Genomic DNA, 23,225 nt, shown 5'->3' with positions numbered 1-23,225 from the left:
TGTTGTTCCTATAGGAACTGAGACAGGCCAGGAAGGAGCTGATTTCTCAGGCTGGAGAAGAACTTTATGTAAATGTATCTTGATCACCAGTGATTTGCCAACTGTTCCTGAATTTGAAAAGGTAGGAGAGAGGGAAAAAATAAAGAAAACTAGAGTTTAAACTTTGACTTCTTCAGACAATCAGCTGTGATGTTTAAGGCTTCCTTCTTTTCTGCAATAAAGATCCTAATCTAGACAAGTTATGTCTGGGAGCCTTCTGCCAACTCTTACAGAGAAACTGAATTAAGGGTTAAGTATCAGGAGACTGATGATTTACTGCCTAGACCAGGTGTGAAACCAGACAATTTGTACTGCATGTCTTAAGTATCTAGGCGTACATTTATTCCTGTGGCTTATCTGTGTATTTTTGGAGTAGTTATTTAAGATATTTTTGGAATTTCTTTGAGAAGAAAGAATGGTGGGGAGCTGAGACTTAGCTAGCAAAAATTTAGGGGTTATTGTAATAGATTCTTTTAAAAAAATCACACCTTTGGGAAAAATGAGTCAAGTCCTGATTTGCATCTTCTTTATTAAAAGCAAAGCTGTTAGGTTATTTTTTTCCTATTTTTTTCCTCCTATATCCACCTTTGAGATGAGTCTAGCCAAGACATTTTACTGTTCCTCACCTATTAGTTGCTTTTATTTGCTCAACTGTTCATAGCAACAGTATTTCCACGTTGACTGCATAGCAGTGGAATTTATAATGTCATCTTGTATGTATATCCATCGGAGTTAATAATATTGGTTCCTGCAGTTCTTTGATTGAACTTGTAGCCTTGGACAAGAAAGAAAACAAAGCCAGAGGAATGAAATATTATATGAAGTAACACATGAAATGTTAACCGTTGACAGAAGCCCCTGCTGAACAAGAAAACAAAATGTAAGTGACTTACTGAGATGATGGGATGACACAACCTGGGAGTGGAGTGAAAAGGAAGATCAACCTAGAATCCATACATAGTCACAAGAGAACTAAATCCAGTTGCCCTTGAGTGCCATTGACCCTTATCTTACTTTAAGTAGGTATCAACCATTAGTTGAGAACATTCCCACAAATAGTCTTTTAGCAATAAATCAGTTTAATAGTGATTCCCAGGTCAAAAGAGATATATGAGAGGGAGAGGGGGAAAAACATCTGCAAAGTCAGACACACAGTTTACCAATGAAAGATAACCAGTCATTGTGAAGAATTGTCAGGCATGAAGAATCATGACCACATGTTAAATTCTAGTTAAGCTGATTTATTGCTCATGCCTATAGACAAGAATCTAGTCAACTAAGGGTCAGCACTAAAGTGAGGTTAGACAAGAATTAACAGAATTCTAGGGAGGTTGGACTTTGATCAGGGGTGTCAAACTGCTGGCCCGTGGGCCGGACATGTCATGAAGAAACCACACCCACCCCATTGCAAAAAAGCTCTGATATGTTGCACAATGTCACGTGACATTGTGAGCTTGACATGTCTGACTTAGATCACTTCTGGGAAGGTAACAACTCCAGGCTGATTCCTCTCTTGACTCCACCTCCAGGCTCTGCCTCTCCTTCTCCTACGTGAGACAGCTTTCACCCAGAGCTTTTCCTTGGATCTTCACATAGCTGAAGATACCCATATAGACTCTCAAAAAGGTGCCTATATGGGTATCTGTATGGGGAAGGGGGAGAAGAAGGGAGTGAGGGAGTGAGGAAGGAAGGAAGGAAGGAAGGAAGGAAGGAAGGAAGGAAGGAAGGAAGGAAGGAAGGGAGGGAGGGAGGAAAGAAGGAAGGAAGGAAGGAAGGAAGGAAGGAAGGAAGGAAGGAAGGAAGGAAGGAAGGAAGGAAGGAAGGAAGGAAGGAAGGAAGGATCTTTCTCTTTCACATTGCTGGTACATATACTTGACCCTCAAATTAGAGGTTCTTCTTTGTAGTCAAATGACATCAGGCTGTTTCGTACCAATCCATGTCTCAAATTATGTAGATTCTCAGATGGTATAAACTCCTTTTCTTGCAGATTTTCAGGATCCTTAGCAAAAAAAAAAATTCCACTTAGTCAGAATCTCTCCTCCTCAGGCAGATCTGTTTAAGAAACAATTGAAATGTAGTATCAGATATTGGGGTCCAATGGCAGTGATGATGTCTGTGCATGTGTGTGTGTGTGTGTGTGTGTGTGTGTGTGTGTGTGTGTGTGTGATGTCAAAATACGTCATCATCCAAATGCTATGACTTGCATATTTGCATTAAATACTAGGATGAAGGCACATCATGGTGGCCTCTAATTTTGCTACCGTGATTCACTGCAAGGACTGCTGACGCTGGTCCATTTACTGGCCAAGTACATTGAGTAAAAGTATTGAATAAAGAAAAATGCCCATAAAACCACCACTTTGTCTGGTCTGCATTTGTCCCATGACAGTTTTAATAAATTTAAATTATTTTACCAAAGATAGTGAGGCAAATCCAAATCGTTATGAGCCATGAACCTGCTGCAATTTCCCATTTTTTTGCATCTGTTACTGCAGTAAAATCAAATCTGAAAGTTATATGGACCCCTTGGCAATAAAAAAAAATCATAACTAGAAATTGTTTGGAAATTTATAGCAGAGAAAATATACCAAAGGCATTTGGTCAACTGGTCTCTGGTTTCTACTCTACCACTTTTCCTCAGAAAAAGGGTTTATTGCCTCACATGGGAGAAACATTTTTCAAGGGCTTTCTGGAAAATTGCAATTATTGATAATCACAGGAAATAAAATAAATGTCAATAAAATACACATCAAAGCAGATTTGCAAAGATTTATAATTTGTTCACTGTGATGATGGAATTAATTGGTCATTTTGGGGAGCTGCAATATGCAGAGTGGGAAGTAGACATGAAGATGCTAATTACATCCCTTGAAATTACCTTGAGTTTTTTTAAAAATAAATAAATAAATAAAAGCAGATTATTTTTTTCTGGGAACTTCATTAATAAGGGAAGAACAATCCAGGTCTTTCTGATCAGCTCCTTGAGAAGACAAGTCTTCCTTCCATTCCTCAACACTCAAGAGTTCTTCATCCTCAAGTTTATGAGTCTTCTCCAGCTGCCTTTTTTCTATTTCTGACCAACTAAAGCAGGGGTCTTCAAACTTGGCCCTTTTATGACTTGTAGACTTCAACTCCCAGAATTCCTTGGCCAGGCACTCTGGCTGAGGAATTCTGGGAGTTGAAGTCCACAGCCTAAAGTGCTGCTGCCATCACTGGGGCCACTTTGGACTTGATTTTCCACATCCTCTTCAGTTCCTGCTTTAGGCCCTGATACTTCTCCAGATTCTCATATTTCTTCTTTCTGATGTTGCTGTCATTTGCAACAACTACATCTATCACCAAAGCTCTCTATTGGTCCTTGTCTTCTACCATGATGTTTGGTTGATTGACCAATAGCTGATGTTCCTAGTCTTGCATCCCCCCCAAATCTCTGAAATTTAAGCCCTGAGTTTATAAAGTATAAACAAATAAGAGTGTCATCTCTACAAATGAGCATGGCTGCAACCATTTTTTCTTATCATTCTAGGTTGCCACATAGAACGGAGGGAGGGGGTTTGCCCAGGTGCTTCTTTAATCAAAATAATCTTCTGTCCCATGGGAACCAAGGTCATCTGTTGCTCCTGAGACTGGGGATGGGGCATTGCATAAAAAGCCCACCAAATAATCCTATTGGGGAACATAGTTGCTTATATAGCTTTTGTGAGTGGAACAGTTAACTTTGTATTAGGGAATTGTTTTTGACCATGCCAATACTGTGTAACTAATAAACATATTCTTTGAAGAATTCTCAAGCCTCTGAGTTCTGCTTTATTCATCTCTGTCTGACAGAACCATGAGAAAGAACTTTAAAGACCCAAAGAAAGTATTAAAATCAACATGTGAGAGAAGCAACTATGAGCATATGAACATAAATAGGGTTACATGCCTGTAAACAGTGTGCCATGTGAGAGTTATTTATGTAGGAAAGGAGAGAGAACCTGGTTTTACAATCCAAACAGAAATTATTACTAAAAAAAATAAAATAAAATCTTGCAGTACTTTTGTTCTAATGAAACTTTCAGGGAAGGAATCCATCTCAGCACATTTTTCCCCTGCCACGTCTTCTGCAAAGACATTGCTTTATATTTTATAATCATCAAGATGTTTTTCAGGGTTCCAGATGTAGATGCAGCAAAAGCAAATTAGGAGTCCAGTCTTCAGAGGTTCAATCAATCAATTTCAACTTCTCGCAGGGAAAAAAAAGATCTCGCAAAGTTGGAATTGATTGATTGAACTTTTTAGTCCCACCCAGTCTGCCATTACCACCGCAGCCACGCCCACCCAATAGGCCATGCCCACCTGGCACCTGACAATACATAAGTGGGTTTTGAGTTGCAGTTTGGGCACTTGGTCTCTAAAAGGTTCACCATCACTGTCCCAAGGAGATAACCACATATTGGAGCATGGTGGCTTACCTAATCAGGTTGGAGGTTAACAAGCCCACGTTCGAAACCTGAATGCTGCTGCATGTCAGGGTGAGCTCCCGGCACTTGCTCCAGCTCGTGGCAGGGACATGAAAGGAGCCCCCACATGCATCTCCTGGGGAACGGTGATGTCACCCACTAATTCTTTCAACCCGGAGGCACCTTATATGGTGCTTCCGATACAAACAGGAAAGGGAACCACACATTTACATCTGTGTATATCCATTGGCTCCCTAGATGAGGATCATCCAGCAAAAGGCCCCACAGTGGATGAAGAGAGATACATGATTAAAAAGCGATGACCACCCCCTAAATTAACTATGACAACCCTCTGAGAACAAATAAGAACAGAAGCAGTTTTGTACCCCAGTGCTGGGAAACTATGGGTAGTCCTCTACTTACAAGAGTTCATTTAGTGATCGTTTGAATTTACAAACAGCACTGAAAAAAGTGACTTATGACTGTTTTTGACATGACCGTTGCAGCATCCCCATGGTCACGTGATCGAAATTCAGATGCTTGGCCACTGTCTCATAGTTATGATGGCTGCATTGTCTCAGGGTCATGTGATCCGCAACCTTCTGACAAGCAAAGTCAATGGGGAAACCAGATTCACTTAACAACCATGTTACTAACTTAACAATTGCAATTGTTCACTTAACAACTGTCATAAAATGGGGCAATATGTTTCACTAGCAACAGAAAGTTGGGGTTCAATTGTGGTTGTAAGTTGAGGACCACCTGTATAATGGCAGAGGTATGAATTACATGGAACGAAAGTGGTGCAAAAACACTTTACTTTTTTTTCTTTACACATCTATGATGGACATGGTAAGTTTTGATCAGGAAGTCCGGGTGACCCTGACTGAACCTGAGACAATGTCCAAAATAAGTAAGTGACCTGTTCAGAAAAATAAGAGGAATATTTTTCTGATGCATCAGTGAAGTCTGAACCACAACAAAACCCCTCTTCCCTATTTTTAACTCATCTTCCTTTCGTCAGAGGTCCCTATATGGATATATCCAATTTGAAAGAATTAGTGTACAAATACTGTAGGTATCTAGAAAAAAGGGAGCTTGGAAAGTGAAGTTTCCTCCCTTTAGTCATAATTCAGAATTGGTCCATCTCTCCCCATTCCTTATTTCTCTCTTCTGTCCTTTCCCTATCTCACCCCATTTAAGAAGACAATAATTGACAATCCTGTTTGATCAGGAGAATGTTAAAAGGTAAAGGTAAAGGTTCCCCTGCACATGCGTGCTAGTCGTTTCCGACTCTAGGGGCCAGTGCTCATCTCCGTTTCAAAGCCGAAGAGCCAGCGCTTGTCCGCTTCTCTGTGGTCATGTGGCCGGCATGACTAGACGCCAAAGGCGCATGGAACGCTGTTACCTTCCCACCGTAGTGGTCCCTATTTTTCTACTTGCATTTTTACGTGCTTTCGAACTGCTAGGTTGGCAGAAGCTGGGACGAGTAACAGGTGCTCACTCTGTTACACGGCACTCGGGATTCGACCCGCCAAACTGCCGACCTTCTGATCGACAAGCTCAGTGTCCTAACCCACTGAGCCACCGCGTCCCAGGAGAATGTTACTCCTTGTCAAACAAAATACATTTTCATTACTCCTTATATGTTCAGCCTGAGCATTCAGAATGTCAACCAGCACCAACTATAATATTCCCACATTGAATTGTAATATTTAAGAGAAAATTGCAATTGTGTTCAAGTGAATTGAGATACATTCCAGTAAATGTTTAGGAATCCAATCCAATCTTGATTCTTTATTGCATGCAAGAACATATTCAGCAGAATGACTTTTCCCCATAACCTCCAGTTCATTATGAGGAAGCTGGCAGTAAAAGGAAATACTTGTCTTCCATGATTAGATTTCTGAAAAGCTCCTAGAGATACATAGATAGATTTCCTTCCCCTTGCAAAAAAATTGGATGAGACCTGCAAAGCAAACCAAGTACCTATATTTTCATGTACTCTTTTATTTACATTTTGCAATATTACTGAGAGCCTAAACCAGTTCTTTCCATAGTTTGAAAATCCTCATGAAAAATTTTTAATACTATTACTTCTCTTCCTGAACTTCTAGGAAATTATCAGTACCAAAAATGGATCGCTATCACCATAGCAACATGTTTTGGATTCTCTTTTTCTTTTTCCTCTTCTATTCTAAAATGTAGCAAAAAGTAAGAGAAATAATGCTTCTGTTTTCAAATTCCTACACAGTTACATACAGATACACCTATCACACTATTCCCTTTCTAGACAGCAGTATACAAAACACAGATAAAGAGTAAGTATTGCACCATGAAATGAAAAGCATGAAGAGAAGAATGATAGGTTAACAGAATAACAGAGATGGAAGGGACCTTATTGGTCATCTAGTCCAACCCCTTCCTCAAGCAGAAGATCCAATACCATTCCAGAGAAATGGTTGTCCAGTCTCTTCTTAAAAACTTCCAGTGTTGGAGCATTCACCACATCTGGAGGCAGGTTGTTCCACTGGTTAATTGTTCTAACTGACAGGAAATTTCTGCTTAGTTCTAGGTTGCTTCTCTCCTTGACTAGTTTCCATCCGTTGCTTCTTGTCCTGCCTTCAGGCACTTTGGAGAATAGCTTGGCTCCCTCTTCTTTGTGGCAGCCCCTGAGATATTGGAAGACTGCTATCATGTCACCCCTAGTCCTTCTACTTTACATCAACATCATACACTATATTTCTAAATATTCTTGTAAACCATCCTTGCTTTCATCAAGTTCATAAGTAAGGTTCTACATTTAGGCAGGAAAAATCAAATGCACAGGTATAGTATAGGTGGTACCTTGCTCAATAGTGGTAACTGTGAGAGGGATCTCAGAGTCCTAGTGGACAATCACTTAAATATGAGCCAGCAGTGTGCTGCAGCTGCCAAAAAAGCCAACACAGTGCTAGGCTGCATTAACAGAGGGATAGAATCAAGATCACATGAAGTACTAATACCACTTTACAATGCCTTGGTAAGGACACACCTGGAATACTGCATCCAGTTTTGGTCACCACAATGTAAAAAAGATGTCGAGACTCTAGAAAGAGTACAGAGAAGAGCAACAAAGATGATCGGGGGACTGGAGGCTAAAACATATAGGGAACAGTTGCTGGAATTGGGTATGTGTAGTTTAACGAAGAGAAGGGTGAGGGGTGACATGATAGCAGTGTTCCAATATCTCAGGGGCTGCCACAAAGTAGAGGGACTCAAGCTATTCTCCAAAGCACCTGAAAGCAGGACAAGAAGCAACGGATGGAAACTAGTCAAGGAGAGAAGCAACCTAGAACTAAGGAGAAACTTCCTGACAGTTAGAACAATTAACCAGTGAAACAACCTGCCTCCAGAAGTGGTGAATGCTCCAACACTGGAAGTTTTTAAGAAGAGACTGGTATAGGGTTTCCTGCCTAAGCAGGGGGTTGGAGATGACCTCCAAGGTCCCTTCCAACCTATTATTATTATTATTATTATTGTTATTATTATTATTATTATTATTATTATTATTATTATTATTATTATTATTATTATTATTATTATTTACGACCTTTTTCAGCATGGCCTATGTCAGAGGTCCCCAACCTTTTGAGCACCAGGGACCGCTTCCGTGGAGAGAGGTTTTTCTATGGATCAGAGGGGCTGTGGTTTTATGTACTGCCTGCATCCTACAGATGAGGCTTTGTTTGTTTGCATAGACTGGTTTCTGGCATGCCACGGACCAGTGCCAATCCACGGACCGGGGGTTGGGGACCCCTGGCCCATATGGTCTACCTTTCCTTAAGTTCTCAGATCAAAAAGTTGCAGATGTTTTATGTGACATGTGTCTTGGGTTCCTCTACACCCCCTTAGAAGGAGAAAAATATTTATTTTTATACAGTGTATAGAACCCAAGTGATGTTTTCAGTTACATTGACCACCAGGAGACAGGCACTACGTAAGTAGTTTTATCCTATTCGGCATGCGTGAGAATCAGAGTTGTAGTAAGACACCACTGGTATTGTGTCTGCATCCTGGTGGTCACTATAACTAAACTCACAGCTTCAAAAATTGTTTTGGGATTTTTTGAGGATTTTATCCATTCCAAACAGCTATGAATTTCTTCTTTATCCCATTGTCTTAACCCAGACATGTCAAACACAAGGCCCGGAGGCCGGATCCGGCCCGCAAAGTGGTTTCATGTGGCCTGTGAAGCCATCCTGGAAACAGTGAGGGAACGGCCCCCACTGCCTTGGCCCTGGCCCAGAGACCCTCCTCCTGCCAAAGACCCTCAGATCTGTCCCACTCCTGCCCGGGCCCCCATAGGCACCCTTGATGCGAACGATGTAGAGCTGGCCACGCCCACCCAGTAGGCCATATGCACTCTAGCCACACCCACCCAGTAGGCCACGCCCACCCAGGCCATACCCACCCTGCCCTTTGAGGGCAACCTCAACGCTGATGCGGCCCTCAATGAAATTGAGTTTGACACCCCTGTCTTAACCCATTCATTCTTGGGTTGAACTTTCAGCCCCATTAGGTATACCAAATCAGAAAATCAATTCTGCAGGCTACACTTTATTGAGATACGTTATAATAACTGAAGCTTGTAAGTCTTATTTTTTAATCTCTCTCTCTCTTCATATATTCTAGTGGATAAGGAGGGTGGTTGTCTAGGTCACTATGGAATATTAATTTGCTTCCCAGGATTTAAAGAATATTTTATCCCTCTTTGCCTGGGTATTGGTTTTTGCATATTTCTGTTAAGGTCATTTTTTTTTCTTTTACTCTCTACAATAATCTCACCCTTTTGTATTTTTTTTTATTTTGGCTCTTAATTTTTATTTTTATTTTCTTTCATGAAGAAAATTTTTATTCCTGGAACCCGAAGGCATAATATCTTAAGTTGTATTATTCTATAAAAATCTATCTCTAAATATCTCCTTCTCTAAATTGTTAAGTTGATGTTGGCTTGATGGCACATAATCAATCAATCAGTCTCTTTATTGACCAAATTCTCTTTATATGACCAGACTGCTTCAAGTTTCTTCTTTAACACTAGTCATTTATTTTTCCATTCAATCCACAATCCTTCATCATTCAGACTTGACCTTGTCTTTCTTCACTTCATCACAGACTTCTTAACAATTCTCACTTTCCTGTAACAATTAAGTGGAAATACACTTTTACTGATGATGATACCTAGTTGGGTAACAAAACAATCTCCAAGCAACAACCAAGCTCAGAGAGCACCAAGGATTCCACACTTGAGCTTCAGTTATTCTCTTCTATTGGCACTTTTACACAGATTTACATGGTTTTGTAACTTTTAACATTCATTACTCACAAGAGGCCAAATATTCCTCAGTGATTTTCTACAGATCGTGCAATCTTAATAATTCTCCATCCATGCTTCATCTTTCATACATGTTTCTGCATCTTTCATAAACTTTGCTGCCAGTTGCAGATCTTGGCAAAAATTCCCAGATATGGCTCGGTTTAACTCTCATTTGCAATATACAAACTTAATCTATTTGCTTTAATTTTTTACCACATTTAATATGATTTGCAATTATTCACTGCATTTTCCCTGTCAAACACATTCAATTTCAGAATCATGCTCTTATTGCATTATACACTATATTATTGTTGACTGAAAATTATTTGGGTTCTCAGCCAATGTGTGCATTCAAAACTGTAAAGATATTCACAACTTCAGCCAACAGCATATGTATTCTTTAAATACTTATCCATCAATATTAACCCAGAAAATGTTATGACTCCTGGTGCTAAATTATGCACCAAGCATCCCAATCATAGCAACAGCAATAGCATTTAGACTTAGATACAACTTCATAGCACTTTACAGAAGTCTCTGGGTGATATAAAATGTCAGCATATCACCCTCAATAACCCTCAATAACCAGATTATTAAGGTTGCTGAGTCACCCTTAAGCCGATTAGGATCAAACTCCTGGTTTTGGGCAGAGTTTGCCTGCAGTATTGCATTCTAACCACTGTGTCACCACAACTTCTCATGCTTTATTTTCATCATGTGACATTCTTCTTACATTCAGCAACCAAACATCAACTCCAGATAAATATTCCCTAATTTAAACAAATACATTTTACCATATACTTTCTCTAAATCACCAAACATATAATAATGTTTCTCATGTTCATACATTCCCAAGTATGAGAGTGCTGATGAATCACTTTTTATTGTTTTACTTCTTGTACATTTCTACCTCTTGTACTTGGGATTTTGCCAAATAACTTCTCCAACAACATTAAAAAACTAAATTCCTTTCTTGTAATTACCCACTTAAAGACATTTTAGCTGTTCTTCAGTCAACTTATAAACATTCGTTTGATCTTAAAAGAATTTCCATTTCTAACGAAAACTTTGTATACTGTAGCTATTGTAAAAAACATAAACAAATACTTAAATGTGTGTGTACATCATTTAATAAATTAAAATCAGTGTTCTTCATTAGAAGGGAAGACATTAATATTTAACTCTCACTTACACTAAGAAGCTTCAAAGATCAAGAAAAGATTCCTCATTTTAAATTTAATTCCCCCTGGTTCATCAAGTAAAGCTTTGGTTGTTCAGTCTAGTAATTAAACTATGGAGCACCTCAAGCATTTCCCTTCTCCATTAGAAGTTAAAACCAGTAACTAATATGCATATCATATGTTAGGTAGGAGGTGTGGTTGCCACCCAAAAATTGTTTCCTCTGGCAGTAGCTTGATTAACACATTCACCCTTGCAATTTCCTGAGCTGCTTTGCACATGGTTCAGAATTTCTTGTGCTGTTCTACATATGGTTTCACTCTTTCATGAAGAAAGTTCACATGCCCAAATCAGAAAATAGAACCTAAGGGGATCCTGGCCAAAAGCCCATCTAATTTTGCCTCCTGTTTAATACTATGGTTTAGCAGGAGCAATCTTAATAGTTGACTGTAAAGTGAAATGAGTCAGCAATATGATGTGGCTGCAAAAATCTAACTTAGGGTTCATCAACAGAAGTTAAATTTCCTATTCAGCATTATTCCTCCTTCTGTTATGTATTCAAGATGGACAGTGATTAATATTTATATGTTACTTATATGTAAGGGTGGGGGTCTATACATAAGTTGTATATAGTATGTTTTAAATGTGTGTTACTGTATGTATGTGTACACTTTGAGAGGAAGCAACTAAATTTCATTTTTAATGTGCGCCTTTGTGCCCACAGGAAAAAATGACAATAAAAGTTATCTACTATCTTATTCTGCAAACAATACGCCCTGCTTTAAGTATTGTTTGCCATTCTTAATGCAATGTTATAAGAAGGATTCAGAGAAACTGGAACACATTCAGAGAACTGAAACAAGGTTGATTGGGGAATTAACAATTAAGTCCTATGAACACAAGTAGAAGGAATTAGGAATCTTGAGAAGTAAGGTTAGAGGGTCTATCATAGTATTGTTCTTTTTTTTTCCTTGTAGGAAATAATGTCATGCAAAAGAAAATCAAGAACCATTCCCCAAAGTACAGAATTGGGACTCAAAATTGTGGAACAAAGTTAAAGGTAAAGGTTTCCCCCGCACATGCGTGCTAGTTGTTTCCGACTCTAGGGGCCGGTGCTCATCTCCGTTTCAAAGCCAAAGAGCCAGCGCTTGTCCGAGGACGTCTCCGTGGTCATGTGGCCAGCATGACTAGACGCCAAAGGCACATGGAACGCTGTTACCTTCCCACCGTAGTGGTCCCTATTTTTCTACTTGCATTTTTCGTGCTTTCGAACTGCTAAGTTGGCAGAAGCTGGCACGAGTAACAAGCACTCACTCTGCTACGCAGCACTCGGGATTCGACCCGCCAAACTGCCGACCTTCTGATCGACAAGCTCAGCATCCTAACCCACTGAGCCACCGCGTCCCTTTGGAACAAAGTTATATAGAGGCAAATTCCAATTCAACTTTAGAAAAGCTATGGCAAACAAACAGGGAATACTGTGAAGGCCAATTCAGACACAGAGAATTTGATAGGAAGGAAGCTGCTCAAAGCAGAATACCAGAAGAGTTCTTCATGACTCCACACATGGCAAGGGAGTTCCTGCCTTTGATTGATTTCTAGTTTATTTCTAGTTTATTTATTTCCTGCCTTTCTTATTTTTACAAATAACTTACGGCAGTCAGCATATCCAACCCACATACCATATCCTCCTCTATTTTCCGCACAATAACCCTGTGAGATGGGTTGGACTGAGAGGCAGTGACTAACCTAAGGTCACCCAACTGGCTTTCATGGCTAAAGTGGGACTAGAACTCACCGTCTCCCAGTTTCTAGCCTGGTGCCTTAACCATTAGACCAAACTGCTTCAGTATATATTCAGTATGAGCTCCATTTAAGAGGCGTCACCACCCAGCAGATCCCCACTGAAAACAAATGCTCGCTTTGCCAGACGTTTGTGCACTTTGCCTTTTGAAACCTAATGACTCATCTTTATGGAGATGCTATATTATGGATTTCTGCAATGGACAAGAATTGAATTCAATGGCATTAACAGACCTTTGCAACTCTATTTTATAACTCAAGGAGATTTCCAAGGTTGACACACAAATAGTATCTTTCACTTATTCTATAGTTTTTAATTAAACATTATTTAATGAAATAATGTTCTAAAAAAATGATGCAGCTGATCCTTGAGTTTGCAAGACCGCATCAACTGATATATTTGCAATGAGATTTTAACTCGTGCCCTAGAACTACATCCTACTGCAGAAACTCAATAATTTAATTATGTTTTCAAAACCACCTCTACAAAGAGATTAGCACAGGGAAGAAAACATATTCAGAAATTATAATAAGGATGAAACTATGACAGCACAACCTGAGTGCCCCATGGCCACATGTAATCCACAATAGAATTCGACTTGGCTTCCAAAGCCAAGATTGTACTGTATATTTTAATATGACAGGAGATGAAAAATATTCAATGCCTAGAAAATAAATCATAAAGGAGCTGCGTGAGATTAGGTGTTCAGTGAGCTGAGATTACATTGATTCAGTTGGTTAAAAAAATCTCTCTCAATCTGTGTGTGTGTTTGTGTGTGTGTAGAGCAGGTTCTTTTCAGAGAGTTTCCAAAAAAAGTCAAGATAGTTATTATAGCTGTGCAATTGAAACTCTGCCTCCCTCTTTTTTTACATGTGTTGCACAATGCACACTAAAAGAGAAAAGTTTGGTCTTTTTGTTAAGGCACCAGGCTAGGAGACCATGAGTTCAAGTCATGCCTTAGCCATGAAAGCCAGATGGATGACTTTGGGCCAATCATTCTCTTTCAGCCCAACTTACCTCACAAGTTTGGTATCGTGGGGAAAAGAGGAAGAAGATGATTTTGATAAGTTTGCTGACTTGAATTCTTTGTAAAATAATAAGTTAAAGATGTTAGCTTGTCAGTTGGAAAGGTGACAGCCTGGGTTCAAGACCTGAGCTCCACGCAATGGTGTAACCCTATTTTCTGAACATAGTTCTGAGGGAATATGAGAAGCTTGATTTCTCATCAGCTACCACTTCATCAGGAGAAGGTCTGACATATGAGAAGCCTGAGGGGGGGGAAGGAGGGAGAGAGAGAGAGAGGGAAAGAGAAAGAGAGAGAGAAGGAGGGAAACATCTTTAGTTTGAAAGGAGCTGTTCCATTTTTTGCCACTCTTCAATTCTGTCACTTCACTCCGCTGTCTGCATAGGCCGATCATTGCTCCAGAGTAATCCCAATGGATAATAGAGAAATTGCAGCTGCTGCCTCTTCTGTTTTTTTCAGCAGCCAGTCTTGCTGTTCACCTGAAGTCTGTAGGTGTGTATCTTATCTGACAAGTGAGGAACCCCCCCTCCCCCGCCACCTCCATTTTCCTTGTCTCCCTCGTATTCGAACCAGCCCTTCAAAACCAACCAACTTCTTTGACAGGAGATATTCCATAAACAGTGAGTCAGCCTTCACTGTTGGTGACAGTAGAAATGCACACTTTTTCCAGGATGGGTTTCAATTCAAATTGTCAAGAAAGTGCAACAGCTTTCATGTGCTGCTCTCAGCTTGCTACTTAAATATACTGTATATGACTGGATAAAAATGCGGATTTAAGCAGCTAGTGCTTTCCATGTTCACTGCAATCACAAATTCCACAATTTCCAGTTGGGCTGGGAGGTTTGGAAGTTGTGGTCCCAGCCAAGATGGAGGGCAGGCATCAGATTCATTATAATGACAATCATAATCTCCGTTCCCAGAACCAAGCTGGCAGGAGGCAAACAGGATCAAGAGGGCTGAATCAGATAGCTGGAAGATTACATTAGTGGAATTACCTGGAGCCTCTTAATGCTTTAGACCAGGGGTGTCAAACTGGTGGCCAGCAGGCTGGATGTGTTGCACATAGCTCCGCAAAGGCACACCCACACCCACCCCAGCTCTGCAAAGGCAAAAAACATTGCTATTGTCATGATACGTCACGTGACACAATCGAGTTTGACACCCGTGCTTTAGACCACGGGTGTCAAACTCACCATATCACACGATGTGTCGTTATGTATCACAACTTTTTTTGCATTGCCGGAGCTGGGATGGGTGCAGCCTCCCTATGATGCAACTGGCCCACAGGCCAGCAGTTTGACACCCCTGCTTTAGACTGATAATGGTGGTGATGAAAATGATTTATGTATTGTACTTACATTCCACCTTTATTCCAGGAGCTCAAGGCAACTTGCGCTTCTCCCATAGAAGCTCATTTTTTCCTCACAGAGTTCTGTGAACCAGATTTGATTAGAAAATGATGTTTGCCCCTCACTCATAGTTTGCCTGAGTTCACACAACTCAGTAAACCTTAATCCCAGAATAAGTGGGTAAGCGTAAGTGTTCTATAGTCCTTGGTGCTCTCTAACCTTGGTTGTTTGCTTGCAGACATTTCATTACCCAACTAGTAAAACATCCAAGTTCAGAGAGCACCAAGGCTCCACCGTTTAACCCTGAGCTACATACATTCTCTTAGAACAATTAATCAGTGGAATAGCTTGCCTTCAGAAGTTGTGGGTGCTCCATCACTGGAGGTTTTCAAGAAGAAAGTGGTCAGCCATTTGTTTGGAATGGTACAGGTAGTCCTCAACTTACAGCAGTTAATTTAGCGACCATTCAAAGTTACGACGGCATTGGAAAAAGTGACTTATGACCATTTTTCAATGATCACATGATTTACATTTGGATGCTTGACAACTGGTTCATGTTTATGATGGTTATAGTGTCCTGGGGTCATGTGATCATCTTTTGTGAGCTTCTGACAAGCAAAGTCAATGGGAAAGCCAGATTCACTTAACAACCATGTTACTAAATTAACAACTGCAGTATAGGGTCTCCTGCTTGAGCAGAGGGCTGGACTAGAAGATCTCCAAGGTCCCTTCCAGCTCTATTCATTGATTGATTGATCAAGTGAGTGAGTAAGTGAGTGAGTGATTAACTTAACAAATGTGTCAAGCAAAGTTGTATAATGGGGCAAAACTCAGTTAACAAATTTCTTACTCAGCAACATAAATTCTGGGGTTAATTGTGGTTGTATGTCGAGGACTATAGGGTCTCCTGCTTGAGCAGGGGGTTGGATTAGATGGCCTCCAAGGTCTCTTCTAACTGTTATTCTCTTCAGTTCAGTTCTGTTCTGTTCTATGTATATTGTTCTGTTCACATAACAGGCAAAAGACAGTCTTCTTCAAATTAAGCTCAACTCTTGTTGATCTCGTAGATATGTCCATGAAATTTTCTTCGCAAGTGGATAGACATAGTTTGCTACTGCCTTTTTCAGGAATGCTCTGGTCATCCTAGCCTAGCCTACAGCTTTGAGATTTTCAGGTTTTCCCATTTAAATATATCCAAGTCTGTTCCTGCTTAGATTTGCAAGATCAGCCAAATCAGCTAGGTCAGGGGTAGGCAACCTCGGCTCTTTTATGACTCATGTACTTCAACTCCCAGAATTGAAATCCATGAGTCATAAAAGAGCCGAGGTTGCCTACCCCTGAGCTAGGTATTACTATCTAACCAAACAGAAAAATAAGGAATCTACACTAAGAAAGGAGCTACGATACCATGAGGATGAACAAGTAGTATCCAGGGCAACTATTTTCTTAGCCAGCCAGAAGATGAAAAGCCATTTCAATACGCTGGTTTCAATATGCTGTTTTGGAGACAAATCACAACTGCAGGCAATTGGAGACTTTCTGCCCATTATACTGCTTTAAGTGGCTAGTGTATGGTATCAGGCTGGATGTTCAGCTTTAAAAAGCAAAATCATCATGAGAGAGAGAGAGAGAGATTTATTAAGACAAGGAGCCAGGACATGACAATTTCATGGAGAGGATCCTGAATTTTGCCACAATTTATAAGGCAATTAGTATATGTTCCTGGATAGAAGATAGAAAAGGCATTTTCTTCACGGACAGATGCTAAGCTTTTGCAGTGTATATGGCTGTGCAAAAGCATGTCTCTCTGTATGTGTTATTAGCTGAGGTTCAAACCTACTGCCTGCCCTGCTTTAATGGCCCATGTCATTAATCTGCACAGCTGACTTCCAGCTCTGCACTTGCTTCTCTGACAGCCTCTGACACATAAATATCTCCACTTGTGTGCCACTGAATAGAACTCTGTAAATCATTTACCTCTTTTGCCCACCCTGAAAATCAGCACTTAGGATCCAAAGGACAAACAAGAGATGCACAGAAGTGGAATAACTGAGAAAAAGTGGCATTTGAAAGAGGACATTCCCTTTCCGATGCCTGCCCCCCCCTCCCCATTACACAGCCTATGTAGCAAAGTGATATTCTTGGGAGCAGAAGAGAAGTTCAGCTTCAAAGTGTCACCAACAACAAATCACCTTTGGTTGCTCTTTGTAGCTTCAGCTCCTTGCTCAGTGCTAAAGAAATCACACTTGGAAATGCTGGTTGTTGACATAGCTCCCTTTATTTACTTCATCGATCAAGCTCAGCTTCCAAGGGGAGGGATCAAAACTCAGTAGCAAAACATCTGATTCTCATGCTGAAGAAGCTGATAAGAAATATATCCTAAACTGAGTAGGCTCATTAATGGGATGCAGTATCAAAACAAAAACACAAAGTGTGTGTTTCTTTTGTGTGTGTGTGTGTGTGTGTGTGTGTGATACAATTTCTAGGCATTTGGCAGCAACAACTGAAATTCAGAGTGCCTTTAAGTAGTTAGACTTTTGGAACATCATGTACAGTTTCCAAAACATGGGGAATGATGCTTATATTTCATTCTACATTGGACTGATTTCACTTGGAATGTCCAGTTGTGGGTACTACACTGTAATAAAGATTAAGGCCTACTGGAAAAGGTTCAGAGAAGAGCATCAAGAATGGTCAGGAGACTTGGAGGAACTTTTGTCTGCAATAGAGGCAAATATCTGTAGCTCTGGTATAGGATGAAGGTGAAGGTTCATTCTTCAAGCTTGAGGGTTGGTTTCTGAATGTTTTGTTGCCAGGCTAGGTAAAACCTTTAGTCCCCTAAACTCCACTGAAGATGTTACCTAGCCTGGTAACGAAACGTTCAGAAACCAACCCATGAACGTTTATCTTTTAACTTTTAGAAAGGACAATTATCAAATATCCCAAAAAAAAACACCCAGTAGGAGCTCCTCCATAACAGACAAAGAAGAAAACAATAAATGAAGCAAGGTAGTCAGGAGGATCTTCAGCCAACACAACATATGTGCACATCTCAAACCCAAGAATACACTAAGGCAGAAGCTTGTCCACCCCAAGGATAAAACACCCAGACACAAACGTAGAAACATGGTACATGCAGTACAATGCAGTGAGCCATGTGCCGATCGGTACATTGGGGAAACGAAACAAACACTTCATAAATGCATGGCACAACACAGGAGAACAAACCCATCAGGACAAGAGTCAGCAGTCCATCTGCATTTAGAAGACAAAGGCCACTCTTTTGAAGACAGCAAGGTCCACATTCTGGATAGAGAGGGCCACTGGTTTGAAATAAGGGTCAAAGACACCATCTCTCTCAACAGAGGGGGAGTGATACGACATCATCTATCTCTAGTCTACAACACAGTCCTTTCAAAAGTTCCAAGAAGGCTCCACACCCATTTGCATTACTCAGGTGACTCTGAGGACACCAACAAGCCTCTAGGCTTGTATATACAAAGGTCAGGACTTTGATCACATTCTTGCAATTACCATCTTGCCCCATTACTAAACTGCTGAATACTCTTCAAATGCACAGGAGAAAAACAAGACCTGTTATCAATCATTGCAAAATGCAGAACACCAGGTGGTAGGTTCAGAGTAAAGGAAAGATGGCTAAATATTAGAATTTTAAAAAAAACTCTAACTACCAGGAATTTCCAGAGCTGTAGGCTAGATTGGGTAGTCAAAAAATTTCCCAACAAAAGACAAAAAAGAAACAGACATGGAATGATGCTTCTCAGTTATGTTAGAAAAAAATCTTAGACGTCATAGTAGCAGTGACTTTAGATTCTTGCACTGAGCAGATGGATTCAACTGCATCAATGCAGCCTCTTCCAGATCAATGGTTGTACCATTGTAGCAAAAATTCAATTTGTGATATGAACCATGAAGAAGAGGCTGGCACTTCTCTGACTCCCAAGACTGTGCCATAGAAAATTCTATGCCAAAATGACAGTTTTCTGAAGTAAACTTCAGAAAAACCCAAAGTAATATGTATATGTATACATTTATTTCAAGCATTTACATGGGTGCCCAATTTGATCAATGGGGGATGTACAACAAAAATTAAACATTAACAAGAAAATTAATGATGCCTCATTAAAACATAACCTAAGTGTGAGACATGATGAACTGAATGGATCACAGGGGACTCCACTCACGTAAACCCAAATATATAGAAAAGAAAAAAGAACAAATTCACAAATTAATTGTGTTATGCAATCACTGTCATAAAATTAGTTGAGGATGAAACATTTGCCAAGTGTAGTAGTTAACTTTTCATTTTCAAAATATCAATAGCAGCTGGGAACTTTTTGTTCCCAGAGCTAAAATTCCCTCTGTTGCATAATTTGGAATTGCTTGCTATTTAAAATTGATTAAACCCACTGGATGGGATCATATTAGATATTTATACAGCAGCATCTCCAGCAAGCCAAGAAGTTGCAAGAATGATGGCACATCCATGGTGATGCTGACTCCCACTTGTATCCTGTGTTGGACTGTGTTGACATGGAATTGAATAGCTTTTGCTGCAGTATTTGTGACAATTCAATAATCATAATATATTGTGTAAACCAGACCATGCCCTTACACTACAATGTGATATATTTGCTTGCACATAACATTATTGGTGAATACCACAATTGTCCTGGTTATTTCCAGTGTAGTGATAGGCATATTGCAAGAACTCTCAACTGCGTCATCTTTCAGTATAGGTAATTCTCGACTTACGATCACATTTGAGACCAAAATTTAAGTTGCTCAATGAGACATTTGTTATGTGCGTTTTCCTCCATTTTATGATCTTTCTCACCACAGTTGTTAAGTGAATCACTGCAGTTGTAAAGTTAGGAACACAGTTGTTGAGCAACTTTGTTTATTGGAAGGTCACAAAAGGAGTTCACGTGACCCCAGGACACTGCAACCGTCATAAACATGAACCAGTTGTGAAGAATCCAAAGTTTGATCACGTGACTATGGGGATGCTGCAATGGTCATAAGTGTGAAAAACAGTCATGAGTTACTTTTTTTCAGTGCTTTTGTACTTTTGAATGGTCACTAAACAAATGGTTGTAAATTGAGGACTACCTGTATTACTGAATCATTATAGACATTAAAATTGGTAAGATATGAAAACATTGCAAACACCATTTGAAGAGATAAGTATATGGATTTCTAAATTCTGTTTGAACATGTAGGAGAAGCAATGTTAGTAACATGCAGGAACAATCTTGGTAAATTCCTGCAACTACGGGAACATTTTAAAAATGTTACAACAACCTATGTTCAGGATATATTAGACAATAAACTTGATAAGACCACCAATACTTCTTCAGAACAGTTGACTTTTTAATGGAGAAAATGGTTGTGTTATTGTAGGGGGAAAAAACAAATGCTATTTCTCCAGATTGAAACTTAACATTAAGAAAACCAAGATCATGGCATCCAGCCCTCTCAATTCCTGGCAAATAGATGGGGAAGAAATGGAGGTAGTGACAGATTTTATTTTCCTGGGCTCCAAGATCACTGCAGATGGGGACTGTAGTCAAGAAATTAAAAGACGCTTGCTCCTCGGGAGGAAAGCCATGGCAAATCTAGACAGCACACTAAAAAGCAGAGATAATACCCTGCCAACAAAAGTGCGTATAGTCAAGGCTATGGACTTCCCAGTTGCAATGTATGGCAGTGAAAGTTGGACCATAAGAAAGGCCGAGCGCCAAAGAATTGAGGCCTTTGAACTATGGTGCAGAAGAAGACTCCTGCGAGTTCCTTGTACTGCAAGGCAATCAAACCGGTTAGTCCTAGAGGAGATCAAATATGAGCCAGCAGTGTGCTGCAGCTGCCAAAAAAGCCAACACAGTGCTAGGCTGCATTAACAGAGGGATAGAATCAAGATTGCGTGAAGTACTAATACCACTTTACAATGCCTTGGTAAGGCCACACCTGGAATACTGCATCCAGTTTTGGTCACCACGATGTAAAAAAGATGTCGAGACTCTAGAAAGAGTACAGAGAAGAGCAACAAAGATGATTGGGGGACTGGAGGCTAAAACATATAGGGAACAGTTGCTGGAATTGGGTATGTCTAGTTTAACGAAGAGAAGGGTGAGGGGTGACATGATAGCAGTGTTCCAATATCTCAGGGGCTGCCACAAAGAAGAGGGAGTCAAGCTATTTTCCAAAGCACCTGAAGGCAGGACGAGCAACGGATGGAAACTAGTCAAGGAGAGAAGCAACCTAGAACTAAGGAGAAACTTCCTGACAGTTAGAACAATTAACCAATGGAACAACCTGCCTCCAGAAGTGGTGAATGCTCCAACACTGGAAGTTTTTAAGAAGAGACTGGCCAGCCACTTGTCTGAAATGGTATAGGTTTTCCTGCCTGAGCAGGGGGTTAGACTAGATGACCTCCAAGGTCCCTTCCAACTTATTATTATTAACCCTGACTGCTCTTTAGAAGGCCAGATCCTGAAGCTAAAACTCAAATACTTTGGCCACCTAATGAGAAGGAAGGACTCACTGGAGAAGAGCCTAATGCTGGGAAAGATTGAGGGCAAGAGAAGAAGGGGACAACAGAGAATGAGGTGGCTGGATGGAGTCTTTGAAGCAGTAGGCGTGAGCTTAAATGGACTCCAGAAGATGGTAGAGGACAGGAAGGCCTGGAGGAATGTTGTCCATAGGGTCGCGATGTGTTGGACATGACTTTGCAGCTAACAACACATTTCTCCAGAATTGCTAATAAGTAATATAGAAGAAGATTATGAGTTCATATGTATGGATGGGTGAATATTCTATTTTGCAGGCCCAGAATAGATGAGGTTTTGTTGTGTTATGTTACACTGCTAGGAACAATATTAAACTATGGGCTGTTTTTGCTCGTCTTGCTGAATTTGTAGAAGGGCTATTATATTTCCCACCACTGAAATATTTAATTAAGATGGGGAATTGGTACATTATATGGCCCCAAGCACCAGAAACTAAGTTTATTTTGGGAAGGGGAAGGGAGGGGAAAGGGAAAGGGAAAGGGAGAGAAGAGAAGAGAAGAGAAGAGAAGAGAAGAGAAGAGAAGAGAAGAGAAGAGAAGAGAAGAGAAGAGAAGAGAAGGGAAGGGAAGGGAAGGGAAGGGAAGGGAAGGGAAGGGAAGGGAAGGGAAGGGAAGGGAAGGGAAGGGAAGGGAAGGGAAGGGAAGGGAAGGGAAGGGAAGTAGAGCAGAGGAAAGGAGGGTAGGGGAAAGAATATGAAGACATTCTTTAAGTTTCAAAAAAAGTACCATCTGAGAATGACCAATGTCTTCATCCTAATTGCCACTATGGTCCGGTTCCTCTCCCATAAATCATTGGACTTAATAGGTCCCTATTTTTGCCTTTTTTGAAATGGATTGTTAATACCTGGCTAAGACAAGTTGCCAGTGGTAAACACATCTTCTCTCTGTTGTTCATGTGTGAAAGGGCCTATGTCTCAGTTCTAGCCCACCACAAAGGGTGGAGGCTTCCATCCATTCTGTAGATGTCAAAAAACAAAAGGGCAACTGATGTATGATAAGAGATTTGCATTTCTCTTTTCTGGCATATATTTAACAGGAAGACCCTCACACTTTGGGCTTTTTAGTCAATAAAAAAGCTATTATAATTGAACGAAGCAGGCAGAGTAGAGACCTTTAGTGTATAATAATTCAAAGTCTGGAGCCATAATTCTTAGCTCAATGGTTATGGGGTTGTAAGGCTGTTCCTGATTTGAGCCTTAAAATAGTAAAGAATCTGTCTGATCCTCAAACCTGGCATTTCAAGATTTTATTTAGCCAACACCCTACAATGGGTCTTCCAGTTATACCCATCAGATTTCTTCTTGGAAAACTTAGATGAAACATCTATAGATGTTCTTCATATAGGAAAGTCTAACTCAATCTTAAGAAAAACATCCTAACAATATCAGCAGTTTGGTACCTGTTGATACCTGAAGGGTAACTGAACTCATTTTTTACAGG

This window comes from Vipera ursinii (genome assembly GCF_947247035.1).
Source record: "Vipera ursinii genome assembly, chromosome: 3".
NCBI lineage: Eukaryota > Metazoa > Chordata > Lepidosauria > Squamata > Viperidae > Vipera > Vipera ursinii.
This window is presented reverse-complemented; position numbering follows the sequence as displayed.